This window comes from Formica exsecta, unplaced genomic scaffold (genome assembly GCF_003651465.1).
Source record: "Formica exsecta isolate Colony F162 unplaced genomic scaffold, ASM365146v1 scaffold298, whole genome shotgun sequence".
NCBI lineage: Eukaryota > Metazoa > Arthropoda > Insecta > Hymenoptera > Formicidae > Formica > Formica exsecta.
This window is the reverse complement of record NW_021850237.1, coordinates 156,729-169,710: the sequence shown is the minus strand read 5'-3', so window position 1 is coordinate 169,710 and position 12,982 is coordinate 156,729.

Here is a 12,982-nt window from a genome sequence, read left to right as displayed (position 1 = left end):
GTCAGACGCTTCTTACGTTCCCGCGGTGCGGCGCAATGTGAGCAAAGCGTCCGTGATTTCGGCCGAGATCCACGTACGTGGTCTAGTCATCATCGTCGGAATTTGTAGCTCGACGTCGCCGATCGCCTCCAATTAGTCGCGCCCTCGGAAATCGCGCGGTCCGAGGATAATTAATAATACGGAAAAAGATCGTTGTCGTTGCCGACAATGCAGAACGGATCGCGTACCGACGATGGCAAGCTAAATTCAGCACGTTTGCAATGTCTCGCAGTGACGTTGGGGATCGCGCAGAGTATCGACCGAAGTCGAGAATACCGTCGGGTAACTAAAGCGCAGCTAATTTTGTTAGAGGACTACATATATACGTATAGACGTTGAGACGTAATCTTAAAATTGAGTACGGTACACATGCTAACTAGTTACATGCGTAACCCCGGTCTTAGAAAATGATCATAATTCTTCCATCAATTAATAATAAATTATTGATTAATTTATTTTAAACAATATTAGATTAAAATTATTATACTCAATGTATGATAAGAGAGACGGGGATCATATCTTGAGGCATATTATGATCGATTTTATATGTAGATATTTTATTTTACAGTTTATATATATGCGACGTCGCGTTTGTCACATTGATATTTCGACAATATTTTATCATTAAATGAAATTAATTTTTTTAGAAGGAAACACATGCATATATATAATCTTGTGGTGTGTGATTAATCATCTATTTTAATGACACCGGGAATATCACTCGGTATGTAAATGGGCATTTAAATTTGACATACATGGTAGACGCAAAAGATCTGTATCATGCTCGGATCAAACAATTCGACCGAGACGCAGGCGAGCTTACAATTAGAAGGACGGCGTATCGGCTGAGAAATGTAGCACGAAGTGCACGTTAACATACGCGATTCCTTCTTGACGGATTACATATGCAGACATTTGTTAGATTAATGGAATCTGTACGACTACGATGATACAATGCAATAAAAATAATGGCATCTGTAAACTGGAACGTGACTCAATAATTCTGATCGCGAGCGAAACAAACGTGATGTCAAATATTACTTTCCAATATTCTTAGGATATTCTGTATAATGTGATTCGTAGAAACATCCAATAACTTTAATAAGTCGTGGAATTCAATCACCAAGAAGGTTAAAAGTGCTTGACCACCTGTCCGATAATCCCGCTATCCATTTTGCTTATGATCGATGGGATGTTACTCCGTTTTAACTTAGCAAAACGCCGTTTCTCGCGAATGAGGGCGGCTGAAGAGCCGCTTAAAGCGGACGCGACGATCTCCTTCCGTAGCCACTAAATCACGCGATTCTAAACTCACAGATGCGAGTTTATAAATGTATCTCCCACGCCCTATACTGTCTGGCCGAACTTCTCTTTTTGTATTCTTTCCAACACCCGCTCACGACCCGCGAAGTCTTTTGCTCTCTCGTCTGTATTATGTGTGAACATCTCTTGGAAGGGAAAATTAATTTGGTTATTTCTTAGATGCTCCGCGATATCGTCAGGGAATTGTCTTACACTGTAAAACAAAAAAAAAAAAATCTTACAAACGTAAAATAGAAATATTTGGTGGAGAGAAAAATTAAGATATATCTTAATAAATTGTTTTTATTAAGAAAAGCATGTCTTCTTTATCATTTCGAGAGTGGTAAAGTAACTTGAGTGAAAATGTTTTTTGAATTTATAACAATTGAACGTCACGTGAAAGAATCTCCCATTTGTTTCTATTAATTATCTACGATATAATTTCGTTAAAATTTCAATAAAAACATAATAAGCAAAAATAATAACAAAAATTAAATATTATATATGCAATTAATATTTAAAAAGATAAAAAAAAATTAAAATAAATTTAACTTTATAAAATCTATAATATTTTTGTGCTATTAATATTGGATTTTATTGCATATGAGAATTCGATAATCGAAAAGTTTTACATTTTTTTTGTCGTTCGTTTTTCAACGCCGCGTTAACGATTGACTTGGTTCCAAGTATGCCGCCGTTCCAGCGCGAAATCTTTCCGCCTCGTCGACTCTAATTGACTAGACGTGTACGAGGGGGTGGCAGTCCACGGCTGGACACTCGCTCGAAATCGTGCAACAAGGAGGCTGTTTGCGACGAGCGTGAAAATAGACGCTCAATGTCTCACAGTCGCGGCTGCCAGCGCGACTGCCGGCGCGATGCTTGACTGTTATGAGCAGCTATAATAACAGTGGCCAGTTGCCGCAAGGAGAAACTCTCATTAATGGTACACCCGCGGGACTATGAATCGTGGTCATGGTGGAACCGCCCTCTGAACGGACCCAGGTCCCGCTGATGCGCGGTCTGTGAACGCGGATGAATGTACTCGCGTCTCTCCCGCGCGAGGATTCGTCGTCGCCCTCGTATTGTGAACACCGTGACAATAATAGCCAGCTGCGAATGGTCGCCTTCGCGGCTCGCGCGTGTCCACGATCTTACCAAATTGTCTCGAAAATTCAACGCGATAAATCAACGCAAAGTCTCTCGCACGACTAACAAAGATAGTGATATCATTAATACTGGATGTCACACGTGATAGTAAATAAAAATATTCGAAGCTGCGATATAAAAATGATAAATTCTGTTGAAGAGAATTAGAAGATATTTCAGCGACAAATAAATTCTACGACATACATTATAACAATTACACATAAAATTTATTTTTTATAAAACGTATAATTATAGATAAGTGGTAAAAAAATTTTTCTATAAAAAAATATGCTTATATAGTTTAAAAATTATTTATTTATTTAGTCGTTATGTCATGTTATACATTAATAGCTGATGGAAGACATGAAATATTGATCTTTAGAGATTTGCATCTCGCTTTAGATGCTAGAGTAACGCAATGACGTTTGTGATTGAAAGCATTAAAGACAAACGACTCGAAACAGTAAACGAGATGCCGTCAGCATTATAGACAACGTAAGAGATCACTAATGGCGCGGAATGGCACTCGCAACAGCTTCTTTATCGATGTAAACAACCGCTAAACTCACTGGGAGCGGTACACTGTGCCAAAGTGCCGTCGTATTTTTGGAACGCACTCAGCGTCATGGCGTCTCACGTCAGCACGCCCTCGCTCAAGCCACCAGCGTCTAGATGTTAGCAAAAAGTGCCAACAAACAGAGTCTAAACTCTGTCTCGGACGACAATGTCAAAAATGTGCATTCGTAATTTAATCCAAATACGGTTAGTGATTCACGTATATGAAAAATTAACTCTCCTTCACGTAATTTTCAATTTCAGAGAAATTCACAGCGAATATCTCCAAACGATTGAATAAGATTTTATGAATTGTAATCAAATTAAAATTGTAACGAAAGAGAATACTTTGTATTCAAACGAAAAAAAAAAAAAAAAAAAAAAAAAAAAAACGTCCAACCTTTTCTTCGCGCAAATAGAGATTTTTCTCTTGTAATATAATTTTGTATTATATATATGATACATAACGGAAAAATTAAAAGGGCCTTTCTGAGTCTGAGCGCATGATCGTCGCTGTCCGTCCGTCGTTTAGTCTTTTTTTCGGCGCACTTGATACGGCATTAATTGGTTCCTGAAGACGCAGGCGTAATGCTACCGCGGGAAACCAATATAACGTTTACGAGTGCACATAAGAGATGGTCATAAATCAAACGCTTGAAAATGAACGAAAGGATAGGGATCGGGCCGGTTTGCAACATGTGATACATCAAGGCACGGCGTGCCGCATAAATCTTGTTTATATCGCGCCAAAAATCAATGTTTGAAAAGCAATTTTTTAAACGTTGCTTTAACGACGCTGCCATGAGACCTGGACGACAAAAAGAGCACGCGAGGGCTCATAATAAAATAAAATGCTAAGCCGTGTGAAAAAGAGATATTTGTCACAATTTGATGATAACATATAGATACAAAATTAGAGAACTACTTCGTCATTATTTCACTAAGACAATAAAAGCAGAAAAGCGATTGATAAATTAATTCACTGCAATTGATGTATTTAATTATCTAATCTGCTTGAATTGAAAGAACTTAAAATTAGAGATAATTTGCATTTTTCTTAATTCTGAATTTTATAGAAAGATATCTATTTGATGTGCAATATTCAACGCGCGTTTTGAAATATTTTTACTTAAATAACATTATAAAAATATGATTGCGCCGTAAAGCGTTTACCCTATTACCCGATTACTAACGCGATAAAGATGCAAACTTAATGTCCCTTGCCGATTCCGTGTCGTTAAACGTGTGACAGTTTTCGCTAATTAGACTAAATAATGACCTACCTGCTCCACTTCGCTAACGTTCTATATGATAATTTATCGTCCAATCGCATTAAAGCGAACGTTGTCGTTCTCTCGTACACGGCATAAGTACTCCGCGGAAAAGAAAAACGAAGATTGAGACATTTAAAAGGCGCCTCTTATTGAGAGAGCGGCTTAATAACGTAAACGTCTCCAATGTGACAAGTGTTCTCTTCCCTAACAGTCGTCGTCTAAACGATGTCCGGACTAATGTGTATCATTGAGCGCGACGGAACCCGTATTTAACTCATCGATGCCGGGGTCGAAAATCCATGCACGGCGTGCGATTATAATCCCATTACGGAAACAGCCGTTTTGTATGAGTTTCCTTATATCGCGTAATTATACCGTGCAAGATCGCAGTTTTAATGCGCATTTGTCAACTTCCAGCGACCGTCGTTGGCTTTCTAAGCGAGTCGTGCGTTCGCGGGGACGCTTCCCTTTCCCCCCCACCCCCCACCCCTTATGTAGCCCCGTTTGAAACAGGTTCTGCGGATCGATTTTTACGCAGCTCCGTACTTCGTATTCTCGTCCGCGAGACTATATCGCTAACGCGAACGTTTAATCGCAACGATCGTCGATGATCCGTGACTCGTTATTTAGAGGCATAAATTTCGTTCCGTTTAGCGGCATTTGTCCCCGTCGACGATTAACCCGAATCGTCGTACGAGGAAAGGCGTCGGGGAAGGTTTAGGGGGGGGGAGGGGGGCTATAAACGACGCGTGACTACCAGATTAATATTCGAGTTTATTTTTTGTGCTCGGTTAAATCGGACTTTAAACGTCGCTAGCGCGATATATTCGCGCCGGGAACTGACAGAATAGTGCTGGGGCTAAAAAAAAAAAAAAAAGTGGAACGGTGAACGTCCCAGCGTTTGCGGATGTGTAATTCTTTTATCTATAATTTCGCGGATTAGCCTAAATTTAACCGCGACGTAACGATCCACCGATTAAACGAGACATACTCTGCATAATTACTGCTTCGTTCTAGCGCGCTTTTGCTCTGTCTCTCTTGTTTTTTTTTTTTTTTATAAACCACATCACGTAACGGATACTTTTATATAATGTGGCGTTAACCCGTTAACGGCAACGCGTTGATACATTATGTATCGCGCTGATGAGCTGGTAATTACGCTAAACGTCTGGCCATTGTTACAACGCTAATTTTCGATATTATCTTCGACGTGTCTTCAACTCTTCCCTCGGTAAGCGGATAATACGATCATATATTGTGGCGCAGGTTTTATTATGAGATTTATAATGTACTCGTGTAATATACACTTTTTTATATACATTATTTATATTACACATGTAATGCACCATATGTATCTAAAAGCTACATTGTATTATTGTACATGAAATGTCAGATTCTGAAAGTTTTAGTTTTATGAAGTACTTTTATAAAGTAAACATCTTCTGACAATCGAGCATTACATATTACATTAATATAACATGAGTCTTTTACAAAAGTACGCTTCAATTTTTGTTAAATGTTAGCAATTCTTCAAATTATAATAAATCATATAAAATTGAGAAATTTATGCAATATTACTTTATAATTACAAGTTTAAAGTTGGATATGATACTGATATCAGAAATACTTCGTAATATCAATTCTGTACTTGCTATCAAGAAGAGATCCGATTTACGTCAAACTCTACGTTCTCTTTCATCAAATGTGATCAGTGGGAATCGTTTCATGAATTCCAGTGACACCGAGTTAATTGACTTCACGTTCTCATTGTCCAAGCGGCCACGATCCATTTAACGTAGTTTATTTCGGGACGGCGCGGCGCGCTTCGCGCGGTTAAGCGCGTCTGCCATGTGGGTGCTGCCGTCGGTGAATTTTCTCTGCGATGTTTACTAACTCTGACGATTCTCTGACATTGTCGTATTCGTATCATGCAATGCTACGTTAATTATATTGTCTTCACGGTTACCATTGTGTCCACTAAACACGCGTGTCGAATGAAGACACAGATGCGATACTCTTCCTTGATTAGTTGCATCTCTCTCTCAGTGGTGGATATATTTCAAATGCAGATTATTGGCAATAATTATTTAAATAGTTCTGTTTAAATTAAATATTATTTGAAATTTTTTCTCTCAGGCAATTTTTAGAATAATTATGCAAATATATATAAAAATATTAAATTGAAACACGAGAAGTGAAATCATTTATGTAATAATTTTAAAAGAATTATCAGAAATTTTCTTTTTTTAAATAATATTTGGAGTTTCGACTTTTGAAATTTGCATTGACTATTTTAAATATTCTTTCCTATCTTTTATAGTATTTCAAATGTCAAATATTATCATACGTAGTAAAAAAGATGTTTAAAAAGATGACAAAACAAATATATATTTATTTCAAAAGTAAAAATCATCCATTTCTAAAATTAATTTACAGAAATAACTATCTATAAAACGAGCGAAATAATTATTTCAAATTATATATATATATATATCGAAAATTTTTTTTCGCGTTCTGGCTCTTATTTAGCCCGCGATTATTTGATATATCGAAAATATTTATTCTTAATTCGTAAAATCAACTAAACATTTTGAATTTTAATTAACATATAAATAAATTATTCCATTCGCGTAAATTTTCCGAGGACGCCGGCCGGAAATGATTTGCGGCCATCTCCGGCAATCGTATCACGCAGTCCATCTACCGTGTGAGTGTCGTTGGTAAATCTCACGCACGTAATACGTCACACGCCTGTGTCACGCGTACGTCTCATCAACAATGAAGGTGACGTGCACGTCTCTAGCCGCGTATGTGTAAATATACACAGTGATCCGCGTTGCACGCAAATTGTACAACAGTCACACATTGGTGACACACCCTAAAATCGAGAAGGGAGAGTCAATCTCGCCGCTCTCGGCGACGACTTCTGCGTTTCTCTGAACTCGTCGACATGCTGTACGAGACTCGAAATATATGCACGGAAGTTGTAACGCGAGACATCACGGCGGTGCTATCTGCGATACGCAAACGCCTCGCAGACGCACAATATTGCATTACGTAATACGTGAGTCTATTACATAGTTTGCTACATAATGTAATCTAGTCGTAACGTCTAAAGTTCTTCGTGGCACGTTCTAAGGCAATGTAATACAGATCTCACGCGTGTAGCTAAAACTTTATACTCTTTCGATGCACATTTGACATTTCATCGTTAATCGCGCCATTCTGTTGATATACTTCCTGTTTCTATTTTACTAATCCTCACATTACGCTTTACTATCTCTATATTTCATTAACAAGATTTCTTTTTTTATAACTGAAAGTTACGGGTAAATATGAAAGAATAATTTTAATCTTAAGAGAGGCTCTATTTCCTTATCTAAAAATTATTAAGTTCTTTATTTATTATATTTTTGTCATTATGAATAGATTGCGATAATTTCGCTTGGATAACACCTTCTTTTTTTCTTCATTTTTTAAAATTCTATGTTTCGCGAATCTACTGTTTTATTAGATTAAACATCTTATCGTGCTCGTCGCAGAAAAAGAATAACGTTTCGGCTGGTGCGAGTCGGAAGAATAAAAAAGTATAAGAATGGCAGAAAAGGGCATGTCTGGAGCGACCGGGACTTTTTGGGAGCAACAGATGCTCGCTCTTTTTCGTCGGTCTGGACGCGAAAAAATTCTCCCTCTCTCCGGGCTTCTGTCAAAATCGCCCGGGAATCTTATTTATTGGTGTCTCGTGCAATTCCTCATTATGCCTGGCGACCATAATTCTATCCACCGATATATTTAAATAAAACGTATTTTTGATTTAATTAATAAACATTTTTAAATCGATTAATAACAATTAATATTATTCATTCATTATTTATGGATTTTTAAGAACATACTTATTGCATTGCACATAATCGTGCATAAAGAAGCGTATAAATATAACCATCATTCGCAAACGCAAAAGTGCAACAATAGCCCAATAATTATTAAATTTTTTTCATCGCATGTTTCTTGTTTGTCCAAAAACATCGAGAAAGAGGGAGAAAGAAAGAGAAGGAGAGTTTGGCTCGAGACGCGCGGTCTAAGTTTGCCACAAACGCCGGACAACTCTGATATATTAGTTTCATGCGTGGTTACATAACCGAGCACACGAGAGTTCTTCGGTTCTCCTCGCATACTCGACGTCAGGCGCTGTCGCCGCGGACGAGGCGTCGACGTGGTCTTCGTCGTCGTCTACTGCTTCGTCGTCGTTGTCGTCGTAGTCGCCTTCGTCGTCTTCCTCTAGGGTCTGGATTCAACTGGCGTCGTTGTGTCTCACAGGAATACGCATGTAGTACTATACGATGCCCTTAGTAACGCGTTTTCCGCCGGGACTTTGCTAGATATCATCTTCGTGAATTCTCTCTATTTTGTAGCTAATGATGGCAGTTTCGATTAGCGTTTGTTAATGCCAAACGCAATATCGATGATTCTAAATGTCCATTTATCTGATCAAAGCGATCGTCAACATCGATAAATGTATATAATTTATATTTGAAAATGCGTGATTTTCAGAATTATTAAAGAGAGCGAACAATGCAAGGAGAGATTCTTGAGGAATTTTCCATGGCAAAATACTTGGTGGCTTATATTTTTTATTGTTATAAATTAATATTTGTCAAGATCTTGCTCATAAAATTAATTACAATCAATTAATTACAATCAATTAATTATGACAGAACGATTAGCAATTCGAATGTATTTTAAAGTTGCCAAAAAAATGCACTTATTTTTTTACAATTGCTTTCTTGGCATTTTTCGAAAGTGAAGATAAAATATTTTTAAATCAAGATATATATATACAAAAATATATTATACATAACATAAATTTTTGAAAACTTTGATAACATGAATATAGTACAAAACACACACAATATTCATTCTGAATGAAGAAGCTTCCTGAAGCAATCTTTGCCTGGAGAACAAATATGAATCAAAGAGAAACATGCGCGCGAAGCAGATAAATGCTGTTGTTTCTACAAATATGACATGACGGCTTGGCTTGTCTGATACTTGCAGAACATTGTTCGAGTGCTCATGTAAAATCTCATGATAAACGAAACGAGAAATAAGAACAATATAAAAAGCTTAAGTAACTTCAATAACACATAAACATACATTATATATATACACGCATATCAGTCTTTTCCAAAAAATTCAACAAAGTAATTAAATTTTTTCTCAAGAATAATGTTTGTATCAAGTTCGATAATTTGCGGAAAACATCCCTTTTGATTAAGTTAATCGCTAATAATGACCTTTGACTATAATAAATAGGAAATAGCGAGAGGCGTCGAAACGTATTTCGTTATTTTATTTGAAATAACATGACAGTTTGGCATGATGGTTACGCGTGTACTATTGTTCGTGGCCACGTGGCCACCCACCTCAAACGTATTACACACATAAGAACGGGTTGAAAGACGGAACGGAGATCGAAGAGACAGAGGCGTAAAAGAGATGGAGAAAGAAATCGAGGAAAAAGTGATGGCGTTCACCATGAGATGGAAGACGATTCGGTTCAGATACTCAGAGTTGAGCCATGTATTATCGTCGCTATTATTATTTCTTCGTCACCCCCCACATTCCTCCTGACGGACAGCGTGACAGACAGCTTTCTTTCTCTTTCTCTCTCTGTTTTTTTTGTTTCGTCTCTTTTCCACTATTACTCTCGCTTCTTTAGTAACCGGCAGAATCACAATGCACATATTTACGACATTCTAATTATTAATAAAATACATAGTATTAACTCACGTCAGATTTAATTAGAACGTATAATTGTTTCATCGAACATACATGCCTGATTAAATGATAGATGCATTAATAGATGCATCAGATAACTTGTTTATTAAATAATGCTATTTTTTGTTCAAAATTTTAGACGTTATTAATTTGACGCAAAAAATATCGTACAAGGTTAATAATAAAAATAGATATATTGTTAGATATTATTGATAAATATATTATTAAATTAACAGATTTATTAATTAGCTGGCAATTCTAATAAATGCTTTAGTGTATTATAATCCAAAATTAATACTTTCTATGGTAATATGTTTTTTTAATTTCATTTTATTTTAAAATAATATATAATTTTTTTTATGAATGTGTTTTTAATAAAAAGGAGCGTAAAAATAGAATTATTTTCTCTGGTATGTAATACAAGAAACATATAATTGTAAAATCATATACATAGTTATGTACAAGAAAAAGATTTTAATGCAGCTAATTAAGAAATAATAAGCACTTTATATAATTTATTAATACAGATTTTTTACTCCGTGGTTTAGAATTATGTGCGTAAGATATCACGTGTTTGTTCTCTTAGTGCGAGGACTAATGACAATGTTGCACCAAATTGACGTAGGAGCATTACGTTTCTGGATTCACCTATATATGTGCAGTGCGTGTGTATGCGTACTGACGCACACGCCGAGCTGTAAACATTCCGAATGTTTTATCGCAGTGGACAATTATAGCTTGCCCGACGTTGCGTTGACGTCGCCGACGATTCCACGTCAATGGCATCGTCGTCTCTGTTTAAGGATTTCTCACGCGACTATCCGGGAATCTCGGTGGATTTACGATATTTCGCGAACTATGTTGCAAGCGCATCTCGCACGCAGGCAGGCACGCACGCGACGAAATTATGCGGTACTTGACACTTTGTTGTCGGACAACGTAGTAGCTTTACATGCTTACATACATCATGTACTTATGTATGTATATTTACATACATTGGTTATATGCGCGCGCGTGTGTGCGTGCGTGAATGCGTGTGACTCACTCATCATCCAACTTGTCAAGCGGAACAGTGATTTCGGTGATCCTGTCGCGCGCTTATTAGCCACTGTCTTGCTAACGCGACTTGTCGCGGGACAATGTCCGACACGGGAGAAACTCGTTTCATTTGACTACTTTGTTTAGGCGAGCAAGTACGGGAGAGAGAGATGAGTAACGTGTTCTCGAAAGAGGAACGTCATAACTCATAAATTATATTCCACGTGAACGGAACAATGCGAGTGTTGTCGAGGATTACGTTTGAGGCGCCGGTCTTACAGCCACGCTCTTCCCTTTTTACAGCTTGTCCGCTTAATACAAGCAGATGCCCCTCTTCGCTTTTTACCTTGAATAATTTCACGAATATTTTCCTTTCCCGGTCCTGGCTTGTTACGTTCTCGTTTCAGAGTCTAGAAATTTGCGCTCTCCCGAGCATCGTCGCACCGATGTAGTTTTGCCTGATGCAGTTTCTCCATTGCATTCCTCTGGCAAGTCCGCGATGCCGCTGTCTCTTTAAATGCGACTTTAGCCGCAACCCGAGCCGCCCCGTCGATGACGGCGATATCGCCGTTCTGTAAGCGGCACCCGGTTAACGTGATCGCTGACTGAGACGAGCCACCGTCATCTGAGAATAGGTATCTCGGTCGTGGTGTTGAAAGCGAAGCTGTCGCGACACTAATTTGAACATGCAATATCGATTTCACGATCGCTAGGCGAATCTTCTGTGTGGGCGCACTTTGAAAAAAAAAAAAAAAAGATATGATTTATCAGCTGGATGATAAAATCATAGCAATTTGCGTCTTATATGATGATTCGATAAATCATTAAAAGAAAAAAATATGATTACTGCTTATTTTGTCATAGAGACTAATTAATGTCTCTCCCATTTATTACAAGATCTCAATAATTTGATTCTAAAAATGACAGCACTCATATTATCTATGCAAAATAGATAATGTTTTTTTTATGAATATTCTATTACATTTTTTTAAGCTAAAAATTACAAAATTGCTACGTTTGATATAAGAGATGTTATAAGTTATGCGATTGCGATGATTTATTTAATAATTCCTCTTCTAATTGATAAATTACTAAATAACTATTGATTAGAATATCTCAACTGAACATTAAAGAGTAATCTTGCACTTTGATTAAATGCACAAGTTTATCTTCTACCAATTTTCTTTTTATTAATCATAATCTTTTTTAAGAACAAGCTTTTTCTAAATTATTATGAATTTTTCCTATTAAATGCAATAACATGACAATGAAAATCTCTCTCTCTCTCTCTCTCTCTCTCTCTCTCTCTCTCTCTCTCTCTCTCTCTCTCTCTCTCTCTCTCTCTCTCTCTCTCTCTCTCTCTCTCTCTCTCTCTCTCTCTCTCTCTCTCTCTCTCTCTCTCTCTCTCTCTCTCTCTCTCTCTCTCTCTCTCTCTCTCTCTCTCTCTCTCTCTCTCTCTCTCTCTCTCTCTCTCTCTCTCTCTCTCTCTCTCTCTCTCTCTCTCTCTCTCTCTCTCTCTCTCTCTCTCTCTCTCTCTCTCTCTCTCTCTCTCTCTCTCTCTCTCTCTCTCTCTCTCTCTCTCTCTCTCTCTCTCTCTCTCTCTCTCTCTCTCTCTCTCTCTCTCTCTCTCTCTCTCTCTCTCTCTCTCTCTCTCTCTCTCTCTCTCTCTCTCTCTCTCTCTCTCTCTCTCTCTCTCTCTCTCTCTCTCTCTCTCTCTCTCTCTCTCTCTCTCTCTCTCTCTCTCTCTCTCTCTCTCTCTCTCTCTCTCTCTCTCTCTCTCTCTCTCTCTCTCTCTCTCTCTCTCTCTCTCTCTCTCTCTCTCTCTCTCTCTCTCTCTCTCTCTCTCTCTC